General features: G+C 35.5%; 1 pseudogene; it reads left to right on the forward strand.

The window, feature by feature from the left end:
• Positions 1–2,883: 2,883 nt before the first annotated feature.
• The window catches only part of LOC118555453 (ADP-ribosylation factor-like protein 6-interacting protein 6 pseudogene), a 171,511-nt pseudogene continuing 151,252 nt past the window's right edge, over positions 2,884–23,142 (forward strand).

Genomic DNA, 23,142 nt, shown 5'->3' on the forward strand with positions numbered 1-23,142 from the left:
TTGTGATGACAGATAGAGCCCTGAAGGGCTTTGAGAATTTATAAAAATATATACTAAAATAAAATTCAAAATACTCTTTCATATATTCCCTTTAATGAGCTCCTGTGCTTTAACCAATTCTATATTTGAGACTTTCACATTGTCTTGATGCTGACATTTAGAATTTTTTGTCCTCAAAAAAGTAGAGACTTATATGTTTAGACACCAGAAAGTCCCAGGTGTGTTAAAATCCACAGTTTCATTTCACATTGCTTCTTGGACCCTTTAATTCAATTTTGTGACTCAAAGTGCCTCAAGATTTGATCTGTGTGTTGTCCAAATGCTGTCGGTAGCCTAGTGAAAGATTTAATATTGTTTATTGCCAAATATGTCTCCAAAAGTTTTAATCCCCTTATCTCTCCATTACCCATTTGTAAAGCAGGCTAATGCAATACTGGAGTCAGAGTGAGTCAATGCAGAAGCAATTCTAAATAAGAGGAAGGAAACTTGTCAATTGTTAAAGTCTTAGCAAAATATCATCAACTACTTTTCCAAACTTTTAAGGATAGTAAGGCTTAAAGATATTTGGCTGTAGGGTTGTTTGAGGGGTTATTTTGGGGTTTGGGCTTTTTTGTTGTTGTTGTTTTTGTTGTTTTATAACACTTGTAAACCAGATTTCTATAAGAAAATGTATTTACTGTGTCTAATTTGTTGGAGCTTAAATTTTACTTTTAAAGTAAATAAAGAACTAGTAATTAAGGGAACTAAGATCCTAGTCCTAATTTTATCATTTATTCAATATATTCAACACTCACTCATTGAAAAGCTCAAAATCCTGTCCTGATATATCACAGATGTGTTAAGTGGATGGCATACAAGACGCATTCCCTAGGAAGTAAGATCAAATTATCAACCCTACAAGTCTATATATTTTCCACAAAATCTTAAGCCCTTGATTAAACGCTGACGTCAGACCTTTAAAAACTCCCCTTCCGGAAAACGAATTCTATTTAGAGGATGATTATTGCAGAGTATAGACTCTACTTCATCTCAAGCCTGATTTTAACTATTACACATAAGCACACTGACCTTGAGAAATGCAGGGAAACAAAGCAATTAGTGTTCCTCAGTTAGATCTGACCTTAACTACCTGTCTTTTACAAACCAAACATTTGGAATGTTAACTCCTATTTTGCTATTACTCGAGGCAGAGGTGTTGATAAGCCAACAAAACCTGCTTGGAAACACTTTCATGTTATCAAGTAAGGGTTTTATTTGTACATCCAGTCTTCCTACACTAATTCCTTATCCAGTCCCTTATTTCTTAGTCTCTGTATCATTGCATACCTCTTAAAGCACTTCTCTAAGTATTTCAAATGGTACTGAGTACTAAAGTAGTAAAATAAGTATGGTAAGAAAGCAGCAACTTTATGGTCTATGAGGAAAGTCACCTAATATATAGCTCTCTTTGTATCTATTAATAAAGACTAGAGAGCAAGGAAACAAGCCATCTATTCATTAGTTCTTGGATATCCCTGAGACATTTTTATTCTATTTTGTTAAATTTTGTTCAGTTGAGGAGCACTGTAAAAGCTACTTAAGGTTTAAAAACTGACACTTATAATAAGTAGGGATGGGTGAATTCAGTTGCTTAATTATAGACATTTGAGTTAGGGAAATGGATAGCATCACAGTGGTTACTGTTATTTTATTTAAGACAGAAATTACAGTGCGCAAAAATTCAGTTCAACGCTTCTGGTATAATCTCTCCCCACCCCAGCTAAAATAACTACTCTGCTTTGCATCCACTAGGGCAATCATTAAGTCTTGAATGTTTCTTTTATGCGAATAAGGTATGCATCCTCTCAAATTTAAATCACTCAGTATCTTTTCAGTGTCTCCTACATCCATACTGAATCCAAAATAATTAATAATCATTCATTGATTCTACTAGGATTTTCATTCCTAATAGCCAAACGTTCTTTTTCTTCTGTCTTCTCTTTTTAATAATTAGGTTTTTTTAAGCATACTCCACATTTTCTTTTGCCCACTAGTCCAAACACCAACACTCAATGGCATACCCATTGAAGACAAAACATGAATTTTGCTTCTTCCCTCACTGAAGCTTGTTCTGTCTCATTTCTCCCTAAGTTGTTCTAGAGATTCAACCCAATCGCAAACAAAATCCCAGCAGGCTTTTATGTAGAAACTGGAAAGCTGATTCTAAAATTCACAGAGAAAAGGAAAGGACCTAGAAATGCCAGAATAATTTTGGTAATAAAGAGCAAAGTTGGAAAACTAATGCAATGCAATTTGCTTTTGAGATTTAATATAAAGCTAAGTGTGGCATTGAGCTCCAGATGAGTGGAACAGAATAGAGAATCCAGAAATAGAACCATATATATATGGATAATTTTTACAAATGTACAAAGGAAACTTAGTGTAGAAATCATGGTCTTTCCAAAAAGTTCTTAGCTAAAATACCAAAAGCATTATCTATTACAGACAAAAATGATAAATAGGACATTATCAAAATTGAAAACTTTTCCTCTACAAAAGATATTATTAAGGAAAGGAAAAAACAAACTACATAGGTGGGGAAAAAATACTTGTAAATCACCTATCCAAAAGACTTATATCCAAAATACGTAAAGAACTCTCAAAACTCAGCTATAAGAAAATAAATATCCCAATTTTTTCAACGGGAAAAATATTTGAACAAATCCTTCACTAAAGAAGATGTACAGAAAATGTACAGAAAATATACAGGTAATAAGCACATGAAAAAAGTCCCAACTTTGTTAGCCATTAAGGAAATGCAAATGAAAACCACAATGAGATACCACTATACACATCTAATAAAATTTGAAGAAAAAAAAACAAAAAACAAACATTTAAGGCTAAATGCTGACACTACCCGATGCTGTCAGGATTGTGGAGAAACCGGAACTTACACATTTTGCTGGTGGAAATGCAAAAATGGTACAGCTACTCTTAAAAACAGTTTCACTGGGGCACCTGGTTGGTGCAGTTGGTTAAGCATCAGACTCTCAGTTTGGCTCAGGTGGTGATCTCAGGGTCATTAAGATCGAGCCCAGCAAAGGGCTCCACACTCAGTTCAGAGTCGGCTTGGGATTCTACCCACTCCCTCTACCCCTCCTGCTTGTTCTCTCTCTTTCTAAAATAAATAAATCTTAAAAAAAAAAAAAAAAGAACAGTTTAACAGTTTCTTACCAAGTTGAATATATATTGCTCAATGAGGCCACCTTCCTCCCAAACTGTCAGGCACTCCTGAGTCACCCACACTTGCATCTAATGTTTTATTTAGATTACTCATACTGATATCCCTCAGGGTTCAGTGGATTAGCCCTTTTCTCTTCTTATAATCTACTTTCCTATACTCTATTTTCTCCCCCAGGCAATCTAACCAATCACGGATAATTCCCATTTTTATGTCATCATTTTTAATCTGTTCTACAGCTTCAGATGTCTGTATTTGAAGGTCTCCTTGATGTAGCAAATGTATCAAACTCTCCTCAAACTAACATGTCCCAGCAGTCTTTTTTCAGAGGTAATCTTCTTTGAGGGTTCCTTGTTCATTGAATGGTACAAACATATATCCAGTTACTTAAGACTGAAAAAGGGTCAACATTGACAACTCTCTCTCCTTTATCACCTCTTACTCTATACCCTATCAATTGCTAAGTCTAATGATGTGTTAACTATTTATGAATTCCATCCTTTCTTTTTATCTCAACCGTATTAGAAGCTGCCATCATATTTCCCCAAGACCACAACAAGCTACCCAACTTATGACATTCTCTTTGTCTACTGTCTCCTTTCCCCAGACCATTCTCAAAAAAGCACATGAAGTGACCTTTTAAGAATGCCAATATAAAAAAAAAAAGCAAATCTGATTTTATAATTCTTCTGCTTTAATCCTCCTTCAGTAAATTCATAAAGCTTTGAAGATGGTATTTCAAATTCCCCACATGACCAAGTCCCTCTATAGTCTCTATCTCTAGCCTCAACTCACATCATTATCACTCCTTCTGTCGTCAGTTCCTTGAAAGTGCTGGACCTTTGCACATGCTGTTTCCTAAAATACATATTTTCCTCCTTTGCTCCTGTTCTTTTACATAGGATCTCCTATTCATTATTCCAATCTCAAATCAAACAGAATTTTTTTAGAGAAGCCTTCACTAACTATTCAATCTAAATTAGATTCTCACATTATGATCTTTCATATCCTTCACAAAAGTTTTGCTATTTGAAATAATGGATTTATTTGTGGCTATTCTTAATTTGTTTCTCCCTCCCTATGCTATAAGTTCCATAAAATCAATAACCATAGCTATTTTGCTCACCATTGCACCCCTAGCACTTATCCAGTGTCTGGTACATAATATAAGCTCAATAAATATGTATGATAAATATATCCCTATATTACAGATATAGAACCTGTAATTAGAGAAATAATAAAACTTGCTTCAAAGTCACAATGCCAGAAAGAGGAAGAAGCAGGATTTGAACCCACGTATGTAAAACCCTACATACTTATTGTATAGCTGAACCACTTATTCAGCTGAACCACTCCCTTTATCATAACTCTCTCAGACACAGAAACTTAAGACAGGTTTGCCCATCCTTTTCCCTTAGTTTCAACAGCTTTGATAAATAACTTCAAATCGCAATAATTATCTCAGTACAATGCCAACTGGCTGAACCAACAATACCCATTCCACTTATGCAGTGGCAAAATTCTAGATGACCAATTAGAATGACAACCAGAATATATGTGATTGACATGTGAGTGTAACTAGTGAGTCAAAATGTTTTTAAAGAGTTAAATTTATCTTCCATTTTTTCCAACAGCTGGCAAATCTATAGTTGGCAACTGTGAGAGAATTGTTTGCCACATGCAGGTGGTAGAAGAGAATTAAATTACAAACACACGAAAATGTGGTTTTCAGCTGTTCCACAGTGCTATTATGTTGGCCGAGAAAGAAGTGGAATTTCTGTTGGCTTACATTTCCTGAGATTTTTTATTTGAGTCAAATGAGTTCAAATTAGGGTCAAGACTTCCCAAACAAACAAATAAAATATACATGGCTTTTCCTTTTGTGTCTCTAATATTTCATATTAGACTAAGTTGGATCTACTGAGTTATAATGCTGGCTGTCTTGGCTGAGGTTAACTGCTGACATTAACATTTATTTTTCTCTATTAAATGATTGTCTAATACAGTTTAATAACTTTTTTTGAAATTCTTGTCATAAATTTTGACAGAAGTTTCTTTCAGAATTTTGAAAACAAATCAAATGTTAAAGTAGTATCTTCTATCTCCCATCTGGCAGAAAAATCTAAGGTTCCTATAAATAAGGAAAATTATCATTTCTGTAAATATGGGAAAATTGATGTTTAATAAGATAAAAAATGTTAGTGGGCTATAAATTCTTTGTTCAAATATTTTGAATAATTTTGAATTGTTCAAAATAAACAAATACTTTAGAGTATTTGTTCAAATGTGTAGGAGAATATGACAAGTATATGGGGAATATGGCAAATTAATATAGTACATATATGAGTATGTACATGTATATGTGTGTATAGGAGTGATCAATTCTGCCTAGAGACTCACAAATGGTCTCCCCTCAGAGATGATGTTTAAGCTGACAATGAACAAGTGTTCACACATTGAATGATTAGTCTAAGGTCATTCCAGGTGGAAGGAGAAGCATTGCAAAGAAGACAAGATGACATTATCTTGCCCCTCTCTCTCTCTTTTTTTTCCCTCCTTTTCCTTCTTATTGAAGCTCTTCTCCCCATCCCCCCACCCCAACCCTCCACCGGCATATGCTTTGCTCTTCATTTTCTCTTTTCTCTAGACTTCTGCAAACAGAGGTAACTTTGTACAAGTTTTTTTTGTTTGTTTTTTAAGATGTCCCTTCCTTGGGGCATGCAACCCTGTACCAAGACGCAGAGGATTAATGAGTAAACCAGGGCTTTATTTCCAGTCCCCCTTCTCCGGGGGCCGTAGGTGGAGGACACTGGGCACCATCTAATGAAATGAGGTGACTGTAGACTCCATTCCATTTGATACAAGTGTCTTCCTCTCCTTTAATCTCTTGGCAAATAGTCCTTTTGTCCTCTCATTTCTTTCTTTTTTCTTTCCTATTATTTTTCTCGCATACTCTCTTTTTCTTTTTACCTTCACCTCTGCTATACTGACCATAATATGAAACTTAAGCAGACATTTAGAGATTTTTATACCCTTAAAATAAATGAAAGTTACCTGCTTTCATTCCACACACAAAAAAAAACATAAGTAAATTTGTTTTTGTATGTGTCTCTGAAAAAAAAATTCCTTTTAATGATTTCCTGTAAAAAAAATACTTTCCCTATCTCTATGTTCTGATACTACTAGAATGACTGGTTTTCTATCTGACTGGAAATGTGCTGTCATTGGTTGTGAGCTGTGGAAAAATCTGTAAGCAATGGTGTTGAATCAGTGGAAACACATTCCTTCAGATTGCTGTGAAACCTGTAACACTTGTCAAATAGGTTCCGGGATAACATTTTGTAAGTTAAGGTAGCAATGAAATGCTTTGTTGCAGAAGTCAGAAATGATCTAGGTAGGACGTTTTAGGCAGTTTGGACCCTAGATAGGAACAACTGAGAAATCAGTTATCTGACAGTCAAGATGAAAAGTTATCTCTGTAAGTGTCCTGCAGAAGGCCAAATTGAAATGACCAAATAATAGGTACTCTAAAAATAAAAAAAAAATCTACATGCAACTCTGGACATAGTAAAGTAAATACAATGTTGGGAAGGAGACTTTGGCAGAGAGCTCAGAAATCCACAAGTAAATGTTATGTTGGATTTGCGGGTTATGACTTAATTCTGACTGCACACTAAAATTACTTGGAATGTTTTAAAAGAAAAAAAATAGTGCCAGTGAGGGGCCTGGACAAAATTTGTTTTTGTTTTTGTTTTTCTTTTTTTGCTCCCCAAATAGTTCTGATGATCTCATAAGGGCTGGGAACCAAATGTTATATAACTTGTCCATAAAACTCTTTCCTATAATTTTTTAGTGGGGAGTGAAAACTACTAGATTGACTCCTTTAAATCTTCTGTTATAAAACTACAGGAATTAATGAGGAAACAAACAAACAAAAAGAACCAGTAAAATTTAACTACATTGTACCTCACCCCTCCTAAACTTCATTATTTTATAACCAGAAAGGGAAGAAATTGTAGAATCTTCTGAGTCACACTAATAACAATAGAGAATGACTGTTTTTCTTCATTCTGTGGCATTCCAGGAGGTGTAAGAAATTTTAGTTACATGTACCTTTAAAAGTTATTATTCCTTTAAAAAAATTTTAAATCTAGTTATTGAAATACTGTATTGAAACATCTTCAGGAACACAGTGTAAGAGTAAACAGGAAGAGCAGCAACAGATTTTTAACAGAAGTTAATAAGCAAACATCACCCCAAATTTGATACTATAAATATAGAAAATGATGGATAACTGAATATATGAAAGCATTTGTAAACACTATGGCATAAGCAATAAAGCAGTGCATGTAGAAAAAGAAGGTTGGGTTTTTGGCAGGTTTGGATTGAGTGACTTCTTTACCATCTCCAAGATGACATCTTGAGTGTATCACTTATATCACTTGGTCTCCTCATCTCTAAAATGGAGATAATGAGTACTTATATCATAGGGTTACCAAAAATTATATAAATATGGTTTGAGAAACTTCTTCACACAAAACAGCTCTCTAGTAAATATTATTCCCATTACCAATAAAAGAATGCTATAATTTATAGAAGCAGAAAGTAGATTAGTGGTTGTAGGGGTCTCAGGGTGGAAAAGAGAGCAAAGGAAAATGGGTGTAAAGAATCTCTTCAGGATGATAAAAAACGTTCTAAAACTGGATGTGGAGATGTTTGTTCAACTCTGAAAATTTACCAAAAGTCACTGAATTTTATACCTAAAATAGGTAAATTTTATAGTTTGTAATTTATGCCTCAATAAAGCTGCTTTGTTTTTAGTGCCCTGGGGGATAGGAGGAGAGGGAGTTTAATGAAAAAAGACTGGCCATAATAATTGCTTAAGCTGGGTAATGGGTACATGGGGTTTACTAAGCACTTATCTTTAGTTTTGCATATATTTGAAATTTTCTGCAATAAAAAGGGAATGTTGTAATTAATGACAATTAAGTTTTCTAATTTTATCATTGTTAAGGTTATCTAGTTTCTTAAACTAGATATAAGGTCTTATGTCTTAACAAATATAATGCTGGTAAGAAATAAGAATGACGAATGAATAGAAGGCATAGGCCAAAGTCTTTTCCAGCTATCACCGAGGAGCAGAAGTTAATTGGAGGCTATTCTTACATTTTTGCAATCGTTCTTTATATCACCATAGATATCATTCTGCTTTTGCTGAATTGTAAAGATGGAATTTCCTCCTTTACTGAAAATTCAACATAAATTTAAAGCAAGTAGCAGAGGGTTCTGAAAACATAAACCATCAATTGAGAACCAGAACATTTACACTTGATATATTCAAAACGAACTTCCTCCCACCCCTCTCAACCGATTTTTTACCAAAATTTAATCCTCCATTTGAATCTCCCTGAATCTCAGTGTACAATCAGCTGCACACACAAAAAAATTTGCAATTACCTAATTCCGCTTCTCTCCTTCATTTTCCACATGCTATTGTTGATCATTTTCTATTAATTACACCACTTGACATTTTCATCTGCATCCCCTCTTCTCCACCCACAAAAACACTTACTTAGTTCAGATCACATCACCTTTCAAGATGACAGAGATCATCTCCAACTGGTATTCCTACTGGCCTCTCTCCACATTCTCTACATTAGCCATTCTCAATCCACGTTTCTTCCGGGAAGCAAAATGAAAGATGTTCACAAGTACACAACCACATTTTAATGAAACTGCAAAAGAAAAAAAGCACATAGATAGAATAGTAATTTGTTCATAGCTCTAACTATTAATAGTATCTCAGTAATGGCCACTTTCAAAGGCCCAAGCAGTAAAAGGATAGGCCATGGGTTTGGTGTGGTTCCAGGCCAACGGCACTGATCTTTCTGCCCCAGAAAGCAAACCAGAAAATAAATGAGCAGAATATTAATAAAGAACACCTCCTAATACAATGACCAAACCACTTTCAACTTAAATGTTTCTATGGCTCCTCACTGTCTACAGAACGAAGTACACATTCTTTAATAAATTTTATAACTGCCCCCCAACCTCATAACCTGGATTCTCTCATCTGTTCCCTGCCCATACCTTCAATCTCAAGTTCTGTCACATTCCTAATCTAATTCTACATTCTAGCCATACTGAGCCACTCAAACATCTCTAAATTTTTGATTGTGTCTCACACTTTTAGAACCCCAAGACTAGTTATAAATAGATTGTTTTTTTAAATGAGGAAACTAAAAATTCATATGTTGCAAGCTGTTGGTGAAAAAAGAATATTCCCTGTATGACACATAACAACATAATAGAATTCTGAGGAAATTCAGAGGCCTGATGACCATCCAACTTATCCCAATCTTAGTTATTTTTACTGCAGCTAAAATTACTTTGTATTTCTGTTCCTAATTTCCAAATTTGCCTTTGGATCTGGAATTTTTACCTTCTGACATTAAACCATCTTATCCATAAGAACAATGAAATACTGTAAAATAATTATACCATATATAATGTCCAATATTATATAATACACTAAACTAGTCATAGTTACTGACCAAAAAATTATATTTTTTAAAAAATCCACATAATTTTTTCTGTATTTTACTTCAAAACTGAATTTCAGAATATTTTTAAAGTACTCAAATACAGATATCTTTATAAAGTCATTTTTATAAGAAAAGCTAAAAGGAAGAACATGAAAATGAAGTAAAAGAGGTGGAGAAGGGAAAGGAAACTGAAGAAAGGTTGCACTTACTGATTTTCTAAATGCTAGATCTAGATATTTGGTGTTGCCAGTATTTTATAAAAAATGAGAATTATTTTGTTTTTAAAACTAGTGTAATGGGAAAAAATGATATTTATGATACTGCAGTCTTAGAACTAATAAATGAAAGTCACCATTTTCTGCTGCAAAGAGTTCAGCAGAAAAGGGTGGCTTTCATTTATTAGCTCTCTAATGAGTCTGCATATGCAATGTTTTGAGATTAGAGGTTGTAAAAGACATGAATTCACTTCTCCACAAAAAACTGAGAGTAAGTTGGGGTTACTTGGAATATGCAAAAAATGCAGAAAAGGGGGAAAAGGAAAATATAGGAACATGGCAAGGGAGAAAGAAGTTAGCAAACTAGTCTGAGGCAGAAATGCTGTATGATGTGAGATGGTCAGTGAAACATCCCCATTTCTTGAGTGGCTGAAGAACTTTTAAGACAAAAATATTCATTTTTATTTTATTTTTTTTAAGATTTTATTTATTTGTCAGAGAGAGAAAGAGAGCACAAGCAGGGGGAACGGCAGGGAGAGGCAGAGGGAGAAGCAGACTCCCTGCTGAGCAGGGAGCCCCATGCGGGGCTCGATCCCAGGACCCCGAGATCATGACCCGAGCCGAAAGCAGACGCTCAACACAACTGAGCCACCCAGGCATCCCAAAAATATTCATTTTTTAAAGTTGGTTATTTTGTCGGAATATTATATGCCCCAAACTCACGTAGTCACACACCTCCCTTGTAAAACTAAGCAGGCACATGGCTCGAGTGAGAGTTTTGTTTGTTCATTTACTTGAAACAAATCATGAAACAGAGATGAATTCCAGGTCTGAGCCAACAGAGAGGGTAACCAGAGCGCCCTGTTAAGGGAGGTGAGATAATCCATAACCTGAGTCCAAATCAACAGAACCAGTGGCTCTGAGGCAGAAGTTACTGAAGAATGGAAGTCCTGGGGGAATTCCCACAAGTGCCACAGAGAACTGTGAACCTCCAAAGGGAGGTTCAACTTAGCCCACCCACTTTTGAAGGGGCAGGGAAACCCCAGCTGATAATTAGGCGACGTTAGCTTTCTAAAACTATCACAGAGCCACCAAATGTTAATAGGTATGCATTTCCTACATATCAAAAAATAATACCTCATGTGCTACATATCAAATGTATTGCTATATATCAAAAAATAAAACATCATTTGATATTTATCTGAGAGGAGCCACAAAGGGAGTAAAATGTGACAGTTTTATGAGCAAAATTCCATGGATTTGATGATGACTGTCAACCCACTCAAATCAGAATTATATAAAGAGTTGTGTAATAAGATACTATAATGATCAAGTTACTAGTATTATAATCCTATAAATCTATACCCACTAATTATCAAGTTATTAGTATTATAATCCTACAAATCTATGCCCACTTATAAAAGAAATATGGCAATATTCATACCTCATTCATAAAGATATTGAAAAAAAACACCAGATGCTAACAAAATCTCTGGATAGTAAGACTATGAGAAATGTTGTTTTGCCTCCCTTTCTTCCCATTCATATGGAGTTTTTTTCATAACATTTTTATTTTGTACTAGAAAACAAAGTGTAATTTTTAATTGCTCATGAACATCTGAACTATATGTATGTAATCAGAGATAAAATGTATACATACAATAGTTCCATGATAATTTTAAGTACTAAGGCTATGCAACTATGAGACTTCTAAATATGAATCTGTTTATACCAATCCTCTTATTAGTTCTTCATTTTCTTAAAACAGGACAAAACAAAGAGACTTTGGAAAGATGACCTACTGACAACACAGCTTAGCTTTCTCCCATGCTAAAGCTATTTTGTCTTCCACTGAAAATGTTACTGCTCATTAACTAAACCTACTGAAATTGGATATTCCTTACCTTGGGTAATTCACAGTTTTAAATGCTTAAGCCTACCTGACTGCTACCATAGTTTTCCTCACATCAGTCTCAGCAACAGCTGGGGCAGTCACTATTTATTTGTAATTGTATTGTTAAGGATGGAAATAAGTGAAAGTAGTAGTAGAAAACTGCAATTGCTCTGCTGGACAGTTTATACTCTAAACTTTTAGGGCTGTCCAATAAGGACCAAATTATTTTGTTGAGCAGAAAAAAATAGTGTCAAGCTGTCAACAGTGGAAAATATAGATGTGTCATTTCTCAGTAATTTAGAACACTAGAACATATCTTTTCTCAGGCAACTTTTGTGTGTGTGTGTGTGTGTGTGTGTGTGTGTAAAATTGAGAGAGAGAGAGAGAAAGAACTGTAAAAACTTCAGGATATATTTTTTTAAGTGAGCTACTCTGCTTCTAAACTTTAATATCTATTATTTTTCTTTCTCAGATACACAAAACTCTCTAAACCTTTAGAATTTCACCCACTATTTCTTCAACCTGAACACCAACCTATGCTTTAGCAACTGAAAAATTCTCACTCATTCTAGAAGGTTTCGCTAAAATTCTTTCTACCTTTTCTATGAATCTCAGACTGTTCTAGGGAGATTTTCATGCTTATATTTCTATTCAACCAGCTTACCCATTTAAAACAATTGCCTTTTATGGAAATACATTGTAAATTTCTTGAGAATAGAGACAATAGAGTTTCATCTTTGTATTCCAAAAACTTAGCAAAATAAACACTATTGAAAGATAGATCTTAGGAGTATGGCTGTCTGATTCTAATACTCCCATACTAACTTTAGGAACATCAGCAAAAAAGTGAACCTCTCTATGCCTCTATTTCTTTAATCCTAAAATTGTAATGATGATAAATCCTATCTCATAAAGATGTTGTGACGATTAACTCATATACTATATGTACAACACTAAAGAAAGGGCCTGGCTTATAATAAACTCTCAAAAAATACTAGCTGTTGTTTCAATAACCAGTAATAGCTTTGATTTTGTGTGTATCATAAAGTAAATTCCACCTATGCCAGATAGATAGATGAAAGATCCTACAAACATAAACTAAGCAGAAATGAAATAATCTCATTTATTGAAAAACAAAAGGGAAATTTTAATACACATTTTATGTTAACATTATCATTTATCCCACCCATCCCATACTATTTGGATTCAAATGGAAAATCATTTTTATCAAAAAACTTATTCTATGAATAAACTCTATTTCATTTACTTCTTGTCATTTTATGAAAAGTTTTTTTAAGAGCTAATTGATAATAAAATTATATCCCTTACCAGATTTCTGATGAGAAAACACAGAAATAACATATTCTTAAGGTTTTTCCTCATTATCAATCATTTTTCCTAGGATTCCCAATGAATATAAGAAGGTTCTTATCTGAACTAGGAAAGTTTGTATTCCTAGTGAAATTTCTCCAAAAGGTGATCAAAATCACTGTCACAGATAACTGGACTTGAAGGTCTTTAAGTTACCAGTAGATCATTAAAAGCTACACATGCAATTCTTTTAAATGTAGTCTATCCCCTGTAGGATATCATAATGATGAATATATGTCATTATATATTGTCCAAACCCACAGAATGGATAACACTAAGAGCAAATCATAATGTAAACATAGACCTTGGATGATTATGATGTGTCAATGTACGGTCATGAATTGTAACAAATGTACCAACCTAGTGGGTGATATTGATAGTGGGAGAGGCTATGCATATGTGGGGGTAAAAAGTATATGAGAAATCTCTGGTAGTACCTTCCTCTCAAATTTTGCTGTCAACCTAAATCTGCTCTAAAATAAACAGTCTTATGGGGTGCCTGGGTGGCTCAGTCTGTTAAGCATCCGACTCTTGATTTTGGCTCAGGTCATGATCTCAGGGTCATGAGATTAAGCCGCACGGGGCTCCACACTGCTGGTGTGGAGCCTGTTTAGGATTCTCTTTCCCTCTCCCTCTGCCCCTCCCCCTCCCCACTCATGCCCTCTCTCTTTCTCTCTAAAAAAATAAATAAGTAAAATAAAATAAGGGGCACCAGGGTGGCTCAGATGGTTGGGCGTCTGCTTTCGGCTGAGGTCATGATCTCCAGGTCCTGGGATCAAGTCCCTCAGCAGGGAGTCTGCTTCTCCCTCTCCTCTTCCCCCTGCTCGTGCTCACTCACTCTCTCTCTCTCTCTCTCAAATGAATAATAAAATATTTTTTTAAATGAATAAATTAAAATAACAATCTTTTAAAAAGACAGAAGCACTTAAATTGGTTAGAAATCTAGAAATATGTTACTAAGACATATATCTAAACTAAATTGTTGTTTAAAAGATTGAAATAAACAAAGGGTCTGAGATATACTAAAGAAATCCTATCAGAAAGAAAAAAGAAAAGGAAGAGCAGATATGAACTGAGTTCACAAACTTAGGTATATAAGCAATTTTTAAATGATTCATTACTCTTTTGTATAAAATTATTTAAATTCCAAGCCTACATCTTTCCAAGCTCAAATGAAATTCAACATCAGCAATTCTTGAGATTCCTCCTTAGGGTTGAACTGAGGTCTTGGGGTCCTGGTCAACACTAGGATATTGGGGCGCGGGGGCCATTTCAGTCATCATTTGTTTATACTGATTATCACTTAGTCCTCAATTATTCCAGCTCACATATACCTTTCAGATCTATGTTTACTCTAGTACTTTCGCAAGCACATGTTAGACACCATGTCTTTAATGAAGTTAGGATATCCTGGACTGAAATCAGTTTTCCTGGTGCACCTAATGGCCATTCCCTCTGAGGACTTCCACACCTGAATGTCATAACTAGGCATTTTTTTAACTAGGTAGATTTTTTTTAATGAATAAATCCACAGACCTTCCACTCATCGCCAGCAAACAAGGAAAATTTTTGTGGTCTGTGGAAATCCCACTCTATATCCTTTAAGAGCTCTTTCTCTTTCATTGAACTCTATTGTCTTCAGTGGGCTTAAGCTTTTGGAAACAAAAGACAGGAAACAGGGGAAATGTCTGGTACACAATTTCTATTCTCCCCAGCCAGAACTTCTACCTAGCCAGGAAATTCCCACGGTAGAAAAATCACAAAATTGATTACCTACTTGAATGGGATAAGGAAAGAGAATACACCAAAAGAAAACACGTAAGAATGTGTCAAAAATTTTCATGCCACAGTGATATATTGCTGAGGTTACAGAACAATGTGTATCTAAGAATCTTATTTCATAAAAGTTTACGTGCACCTGCAGCTTTCTATGGAGGCAACTGGGATAAGATATGACATATTTTAAAAAGAAGGAACCCTGAATTCTAATCAGGAAACCTAGATGTAAGGACTTTATTATTCTCAAATAATAGGTCTGGGAAGGATACTTCATCTCTGTAAGCCCAAATTTCCTCTTTAGTAAAGATTCCTTATAAAAATTCTGGGGAATCAGCGGGACCTGGGTGGCTCAGTTGGTTAACTGTCTGACTCTTGATTTCAGCTCAGGTCATGTTCTCAGGGTGGTGAGATTGAGCCCCGCGTCATGTGTGGAGCCTGCTTAAAATTCTCTCTTTCCTTCTCCCTTTGCCCCTCCCCCACCCCCTCTCTCTCTCTCAAAAAAAAAAAAAAATCTAGGGAATCAGAAAGGTGCAAATGTAATGTAATAATATTATTATGATTTATAATTTATTCTATACTCTCTGATTTTTAAATACATAGAATGTATTCATTTATATCCTAACAGATTGAAGCTATAACTGGATGTTCTTACTCTTTAACATTTGTCTATTCTTTCTCTTACCATGAAAGAGAAGAGAAGGAAAAATTGGTAAGTGTTAGAATTATCACTGAGTGTATTACTCAAAATGGAGTGTGCTATGTCATCACTGAGTACCTGCTTACAAAGTTTAGGAGTGCCCAACACTACCATTACTCTGACATCAACTGTAAAGTTCAGCAGTCCCCAAACAACTCTCACTTATGACGCCAGTTGCAAGGCCAAGACTATCCTCAAGTTCCATAATTTACCAGTAGGAGTCACAGAATTCACTGAAAGCTATTATACTCATGGTTATGGTATCTTACAGGAGATGGATACAGGCAAAAATCAGCCAATGGAAGAGACACAAGGGACATAGTCCAAAATAGTTCCACATCTTTAACTTCCAGTTGTCCTCTCTCAATGAAGTTGTGGACAGTGCTAACTTCTCTAGGTAATGATGTGTGACAATATTCATAGAGTATTGCCAATTGGGGAAGTGTACTCAAGCCATGGTATCCAGAGTCTTTATTAGGGCTTAGGCACATAGACATGACTGACCACCTATATGACTGACCTTTAGTTGTCAGCCCCTGTGGAGGCTAAGCTGCGTGGCCCAAAGCCCATACCATAATTCACATTATCAGATTATTCAGTGTGACCCAAGGCCCACAGATAAACAACAGCACTCTTATTGGCAGGTCAATCCAAGGGCTTAGAAATTATCTCTCATGAACAAAGATCTCTCTGTGGGTAAGATTAATTCTTTACTACACAGCAATTATGATTACCAATGATGTTGACTGATAACTTCTTAAAAAACCATCAGAAAACAAACCTAAACTCTTTAGATTTACTATAATAAAGAACACCACTTTCAACAAAGTCATGGCAGGGGCCCCAAAAGAAAAGGATAATAAGAATGCTACTTATATAGAGGGCGCCTGGGTGGCTCAGTTGGTTAAGCGACTGCCTTCGGCTCAGGTCATGATCCTGGAGTCCCTGGATCGAGTCCCGCATCGGGCTCCCTGCTCGGCAGGGAGTCTGCTTCTGCCTCTGACCCTCCCCCCTCTCATGTGTTCTCTCTCATTCTCTCTCTCTCAAATAAATAAATAAAAATCTTTAAAAAAAAAAAAAAAGAAGAATGCTACTTATATAGAGTTTTGGGGTCTAAGATGAAGTGGATTAAGGTTAGTGTTTCAAGGCAGGAAACAAATTTTGGATTGGGCAAGCCCATGATATAATAGTTTAGGATTGATGGACACATAAAGAACACTTTGTGTTCTTTCTTCATATGAAAATGAAGCACACCTTCATAAGTGGACTGTCTTTTTGATACATTTGTTATTTGTCCAAGTTAGCAATCTCTTCCCAGGCAAGAATTTCCTGAAACAAATATTTAGTCATGTTGACATAAGTAATCTCAGTTCTCATTTACAATTTAGTACAGTGGATGTAAATGGTCTCAATTCTAAATGGTAAGAATAAAATTCCAAAACTCATATGGAAGTTTTACAAAAACAGAAAACTCGCACTACAAAAGACCATGTTTTAATGAAGTATGTGGGTCAGAGCAGTCAGTTGAGGTTGTTTTTCTAAAAATTTTAGCTCATCTATTAAAGAATAAACAATTAAAACCTTAAGTCCTCCTGAGACTTGGTCTTTTTATCTTTAACATAGAAATAATAATACCTCCACTGAGGTATTGAGCAAGATCAAATAGCTACTAAATGACAAAGTTGGGACGCAAACCCAGTCTGTTGGACTCCCAAGCCTCCCATCACACCACCTTGCCTTACATATTCTCATTCTTATGCTGAAATAACTGAAATATTAAGTAAAATAATATATGTGAATGTACTTACCAGAACTTGGCACATAGTAGGTGTCAGTAAATATTAATGTCCTTCCTTAATTTGTGAAGATTACTGCTCTCCATTTAAGGTCAATGACAAGGAGAAAGGGGTATAAATGAGAGACGATAATTAAGTCACACACATCTAAAACTTTTGGAACTTATGCAACAAAGTTCTTTCCCTGTTCCTTATAAATGAAATAATATGCATTTATTTGTCTGGACTGAGAGAGAGAGACGGTGTAGAGAGGTGGGAGGGACATGTAAGGATATAAAATGGTCTTTGGAATCTAGGGTTGGAAAGGGAAGAATACCAAACATTTAAAGAAGAGTTAATACCTATTCGTCTCAAACTGTTCCAAAAAAATAGGTATGGAAGGAAAACTTCCAAACTCATTCTATGAGGCAAGCATTACCTTGATTCCAAAACCAAAGACCCCACTAAAAAGGAGAATTATAGGCCAATATCTCTGATGAACATGTATGCAGAAATTCTCAACAAGATAATAGCAAATTGAATTTAAAAGTACATTAAAAGAATTATTCACCACAATCATATGGGGTTTATTCCTAGGCTACGGGGGTGGTTGAATATTTGCAATCAGTGTGATACACGACATTAATAAGAGAAAGGATAAGAACCATATGATCCTCTCAATAGATACAGAAAAAGAATTTGACAAAGTACAGCATCCTTTCCTGATAAAAAACCTTCAACAAAGTTGGGATAGAGGGAACATTTCGTCAGCATCATAAAGGCATCATACAAAAGACCCACAGCTATTATCATCCTAAATGGGGAGAAACTGAGAGCTTTTCCTCTAAGGTCAGGAACAAGACAGGGATGTCCACTCTCACCACTGTTATTTAACATAGTGCTGAAAGTCTTAGCCTCAGCAATCAGACAACAAAAGGAAAGAAAAGACATCCAAATCAGCAAGGAAGAAGTCAAACCTTTACTATTTGAGGTGACATCATACTCTACGCAGAAAACCCAAAAGACCCCACCAAAAAACTGCTTGAACTGATACACGAATTCAGTAAAGTCGCAGGATATAAAATCAATGTACAGAATTCTGTTGCTTTTTTTTTTTTTTAAAGAAAATATTGGTTTAATTCATTTATACACACCCAACAAAGGAAGATGATTTTCACATTACTGGTCTCAGAGACCTAAAAATCCAGGAACTTAAGCTTAATTAATACAGAATATGTATAATATAGTCACCCTGGGAGAGGAGGGGGAAAAAAGTCTCTTAGTTGCTGACTAGTAATACAAAATTTACGGAGATTGAGAACTTTCAAACTGGGAAAACTCTAGGGAAACTTTTCTTAATCATCCTAGGAGAATAGAATGCTTGTAAGCTGTTTACCTTTGAATTGCTTTCCCTCTGAGGGAAGTGTTTGTTGCGTTTCTATATACCAATAATGAAATGGCAGAAAGAGAAATCAAGGAATCCCATTTACAGGAACCTCTATACTCATCTTTAATCATATGGGGTTTAAAAAAGTTTAAAAAACTTTTTTTTTTTAAGATTTTATTTATTTATTTGACAGAGAGAGAGAGAGAGATAGTGAGAGCAGGAACACAAGCAGGGGGAGTGGGAGAGGGAGAAGCAGGCTTCCCGAGGAGCAGGGAGCCCGATGCGGGGCTCGATCCCAGGCCCCTGGGATCATGACCTGGGCCGAAGGCAGATGCCCAACCGACTGAGCCACCCAGGAGCCCCTAACATTTAAAAAACTTTCATAAATTGTGAATAGAGTTTTTTGTGTTTGACTCTTGTTCCTTTACCACCCACAGTCCCAGAAAGATTCTCTGTTGCCTACAAGTGAGTTAAGTGCTCTTTTTCAATTAATTTTCAAGTCAAACTCAAGGACGAATTTTAGAATAAAAGTGAGAGCATTTGTCCTTGGACCTCTCATATTAGGTGACAGCAAGAAAGCATGGAAGAAGGACATAAAGTGAAACTGAAAACAAGCAGGATTGCCAATATTGAATGGATGGATACTGGCATTTTCATTTATTTCAATGGTAATAGCCCGATGTCTCTGCAGTTTCATGTCTTACATAAAAAGTTTGGAAAGGTTGTTATAAATAGAGTTAGTCAGATTATCCATTAAAGACGCATAAACAAACTTTTCTAAACTCAGCTACTAAACTCAGGCTGATACATTGATGGAGGGCATAGCTAAAAATTTAGATGAAGTCAGTTAGGATTGCAGTAAGCAGCATTCAATAGGAACCTTACCACAGTGTGGTTCGTATATAACAAAAATGTCCATTTGTGATCAATCCAGAACCCACTGGACTGGCAGAAGAGTTATCCTGGACACAGTTTCCCTCTAATTTACTGTTGTGTCATCTTTAGGATACCACTTTCATTCTTGTGATTGTCAGATGGCTACTCCATCTTGAGATATTGTATCTGCATTCCAAGCAGGAAACAGCAGAAGGATGGAGGGCAAAAGACAAAAGACCAGCTGAGTTTCGTCTATTTCCAAACATTCCCTGAAGTCCCTTCCAACAATTTTTCTTTACACCCATAGTTCCCAAACTGTGTGTCAAACTACCTCATGGTGTCAGTTAATTCATGGGAACATGACAGGATATTTTAAGTTTTTGAAGAAAGTACTGTAATATTCAACATTTATCAGACTAAGTGAAAAACTAACTTGAGCAAATTTGGGTTCAACATTTGATCTTGGTATATTGAAATGACCTATCTTTGAAAAGCTGGAATTTTGACAATGCTATTGTTAAAAAGAAAGCAAATACCATATGCAAATTAACATCAAACAAAAAATGAGGTCAATAGGGTCTAATCTGATTCCAAGATTTGAAAAGTTGCACAGCATTCAAAGCACAAACCTCCCATTCTGCATAATTTGGTTGGTCAGGAATGTAATAAAAATAGTTTTTCTCTTAAGTTACTTATATTATTTTTTCAAATGGCTACTACCTTATTAGAACATAGATATTTATTAAGTTGTTTGGATGGAGGTATTTCTTTTGACTTAAGGGCACCATGAAAAAATTACTAAGGCACTAAGAGCTCCATGATTGAGAAAGTTTGGTAACCTCTGCCTTAAGTCTTTAGCCATCTCTACCTGCAAAGGAATGTAGGAAGATGTAAACTTTTGTTAGACACACAACCAGGACTCTATTAATAAAGAAAAAGGAGAGAATGAATATTGAGCAGGCAGCAAGCAGTTTCTACCCAACAGATCGAGAATTTTAATACTATTCCCATTTCTTTTCTTTTTTTTTTTTTTAAAGATTTTATTTATTTGACAGAGAGAGACACAGCAAGAGAGAGAACACAAGCAGGGGGAGTGGGAGAGGGAGAAGCAGGCTTCCCGCCGAGCAGGGAGCCCAACACGGGGCTCGATCCCAGGACCCTGGTATCATGACCTGAGCCGAAGGCAGACGCTTAACGACTGAGCCACCCAGGCGCCCCTCTCTTTCTTTTTATAACATTTTATTTTCAAGTCCAAGGAAAGGACAATTTAATAACTGGAAAAACATGATAAATTACCAGTCAATGCTCATGCTTACTAATTACATACTTGGGTATTATCCTTGTGGACTTTGTAAAACTCACATCACTTTATTAGTTCAAATTATTATAAATTAGTTCAAATATTATAAATTTTAAATTATGTTAAGTATGTTAATTGTCACTGTCAGTTATAATGGATCTAATAAACTGGGGCTAAGTTAGGTATCTTATAGAATTTCATTAACATTTACCAAAATTGTATTCCAATAATTAAGAGATTTAGTTCAGCTTTCTAAACCCAACACAGGAAGTAATTTAGAAATCAGAAATTTAAGATTCAATATCTAGTAATGAAAAACTTTAAGCATTTACAAAAAGAGCTTAAAATTGGCATTTTATATATTAAACCCATTCTAAGTCAATAACCTGGTGCTATATTGAATTAAGAGAAGCAATAATTATCAAAGAGTAGTATTCTTTAAGTCTCTATTTTACCATACCATATATATTGTGTGATGACAATTGCAATGAAAATACATAAAAGAGATAACCAAATAGTACTTAAGGAGCTAAAATACCCATCTTAAATTTTATTTCGGCAAGTTCGTATTCATTTAGATTTTAGAACATTGGTATAATGTGTTTCCTTGTAATCATACCCAGAAACACTTAAACTGAAAATACTCAGTGGCTACATCAGCCCAAAGCTTAGAAGCACAAAATGAAAAGAGTAACTGATACATTTTTTAAAAGACCCAATAGCCTTTGTAAATTTGACAGAAATTTTATTTAGACCAGAACTGCCACCCGAGTCTGTAGAAACTGATTTCAGTATAGTACATCTTATGATATGAATTGAGGTCCCCTCTCTCTCCCCCACCAAAAAAAAAACTAAAAAAGAAGGCAAAAAAATAAATTCAAATTGGAAGATCTGTATCTGGAAGCCTCCTACTGTCCACATCATTTGATGTTAGCTATAATGTGGATTTATTGATACTAATAACCTAAATCCTCTTAATATCCAGCTCTGGCATTAAACCAGTGTCATTGTGGTTTAAGGCCTGAAATAAATATTATGTGTTGCCTTGACATCTGATTCCAGCGTCTTAAAAGGCCTAACGACAGTTCCCTGCTCCACTCTGCTCTCAGAGACAAAATCCCCTAGCCAAACAAACCCATCACAGAAACCAACTCCGTGCCTACTTATCCTTGTATCCCAGGTTTCAGTTGACCACCAGCCTGCAGAATTACTGGAACAAGCCAATCACATCCTCCCATAGGACCCCAGAGTCATCTCACCCTCTTGTCACTACAAAGCCTGCTCCCTTAGCCCTCTATTTGTTCCTCTGTTCTTAAGATCACCTTCCCTTGACATGTGGTGTGCGGCATCCTCCTCCATCAGACTGTGAGTACATGTGACTAATAAATTGCTGTTGTCTCATCTTTCCAGAGTCTGGTGTCATTTGTTTGGCCTTCCCCATAACCCTAGGGCAAGAATCCTTCCCTTACTAATGGGGTGACAAAGAGGTGATCAAAACAGTCATAAAAACATGGGACAAAAAAATCATAACTCAGATATAAATTAAAATGATTATTACTAATAAAATGATGATAATAATTACCATTGGGGCACTGGGTGGCTCAATCGGTTAAGCTTCTGGGATTGAGCCCCATGTGGGAGTCTGCTTGAGATTCTCTCTCTCCCTCTCCCTCTGCCCCTCCCCCCACTCGTGCTCTCTCTCTCTCTCTCTCTCTCTCTCTCTCTCCCCCCTCAAACAAATAAATAAATATTTTAAAAGTAATAATAATTATCACCTATACAGCTTTCTATATGCTAAGTACTGTGCTGGGTATTCTACATACATGTTGTTATTCAATCTTTTGAACAGCTCTATGATATATTCACATTTTATGGACAAAGAAAATAAGGTTTACAGGAGTTAAGTAATTTAATCAAGGTTATAAAACTATTCGGGCAATAAGCTAAGATTTAAATTTAAGCAGTCTGACACCATCACCCTAAAAGACAAAATCATTATCATTCATATAGATCTAATCTATATATTTCAGTTCTAGTAAGAAGTCATCTCATGTCTTTCAGGGCAACTTATCAAACATCCATA

Source organism: Halichoerus grypus, chromosome 4 (genome assembly GCF_964656455.1).
Source record: "Halichoerus grypus chromosome 4, mHalGry1.hap1.1, whole genome shotgun sequence".
Classification (NCBI taxonomy): Eukaryota; Metazoa; Chordata; class Mammalia; order Carnivora; family Phocidae; genus Halichoerus; species Halichoerus grypus.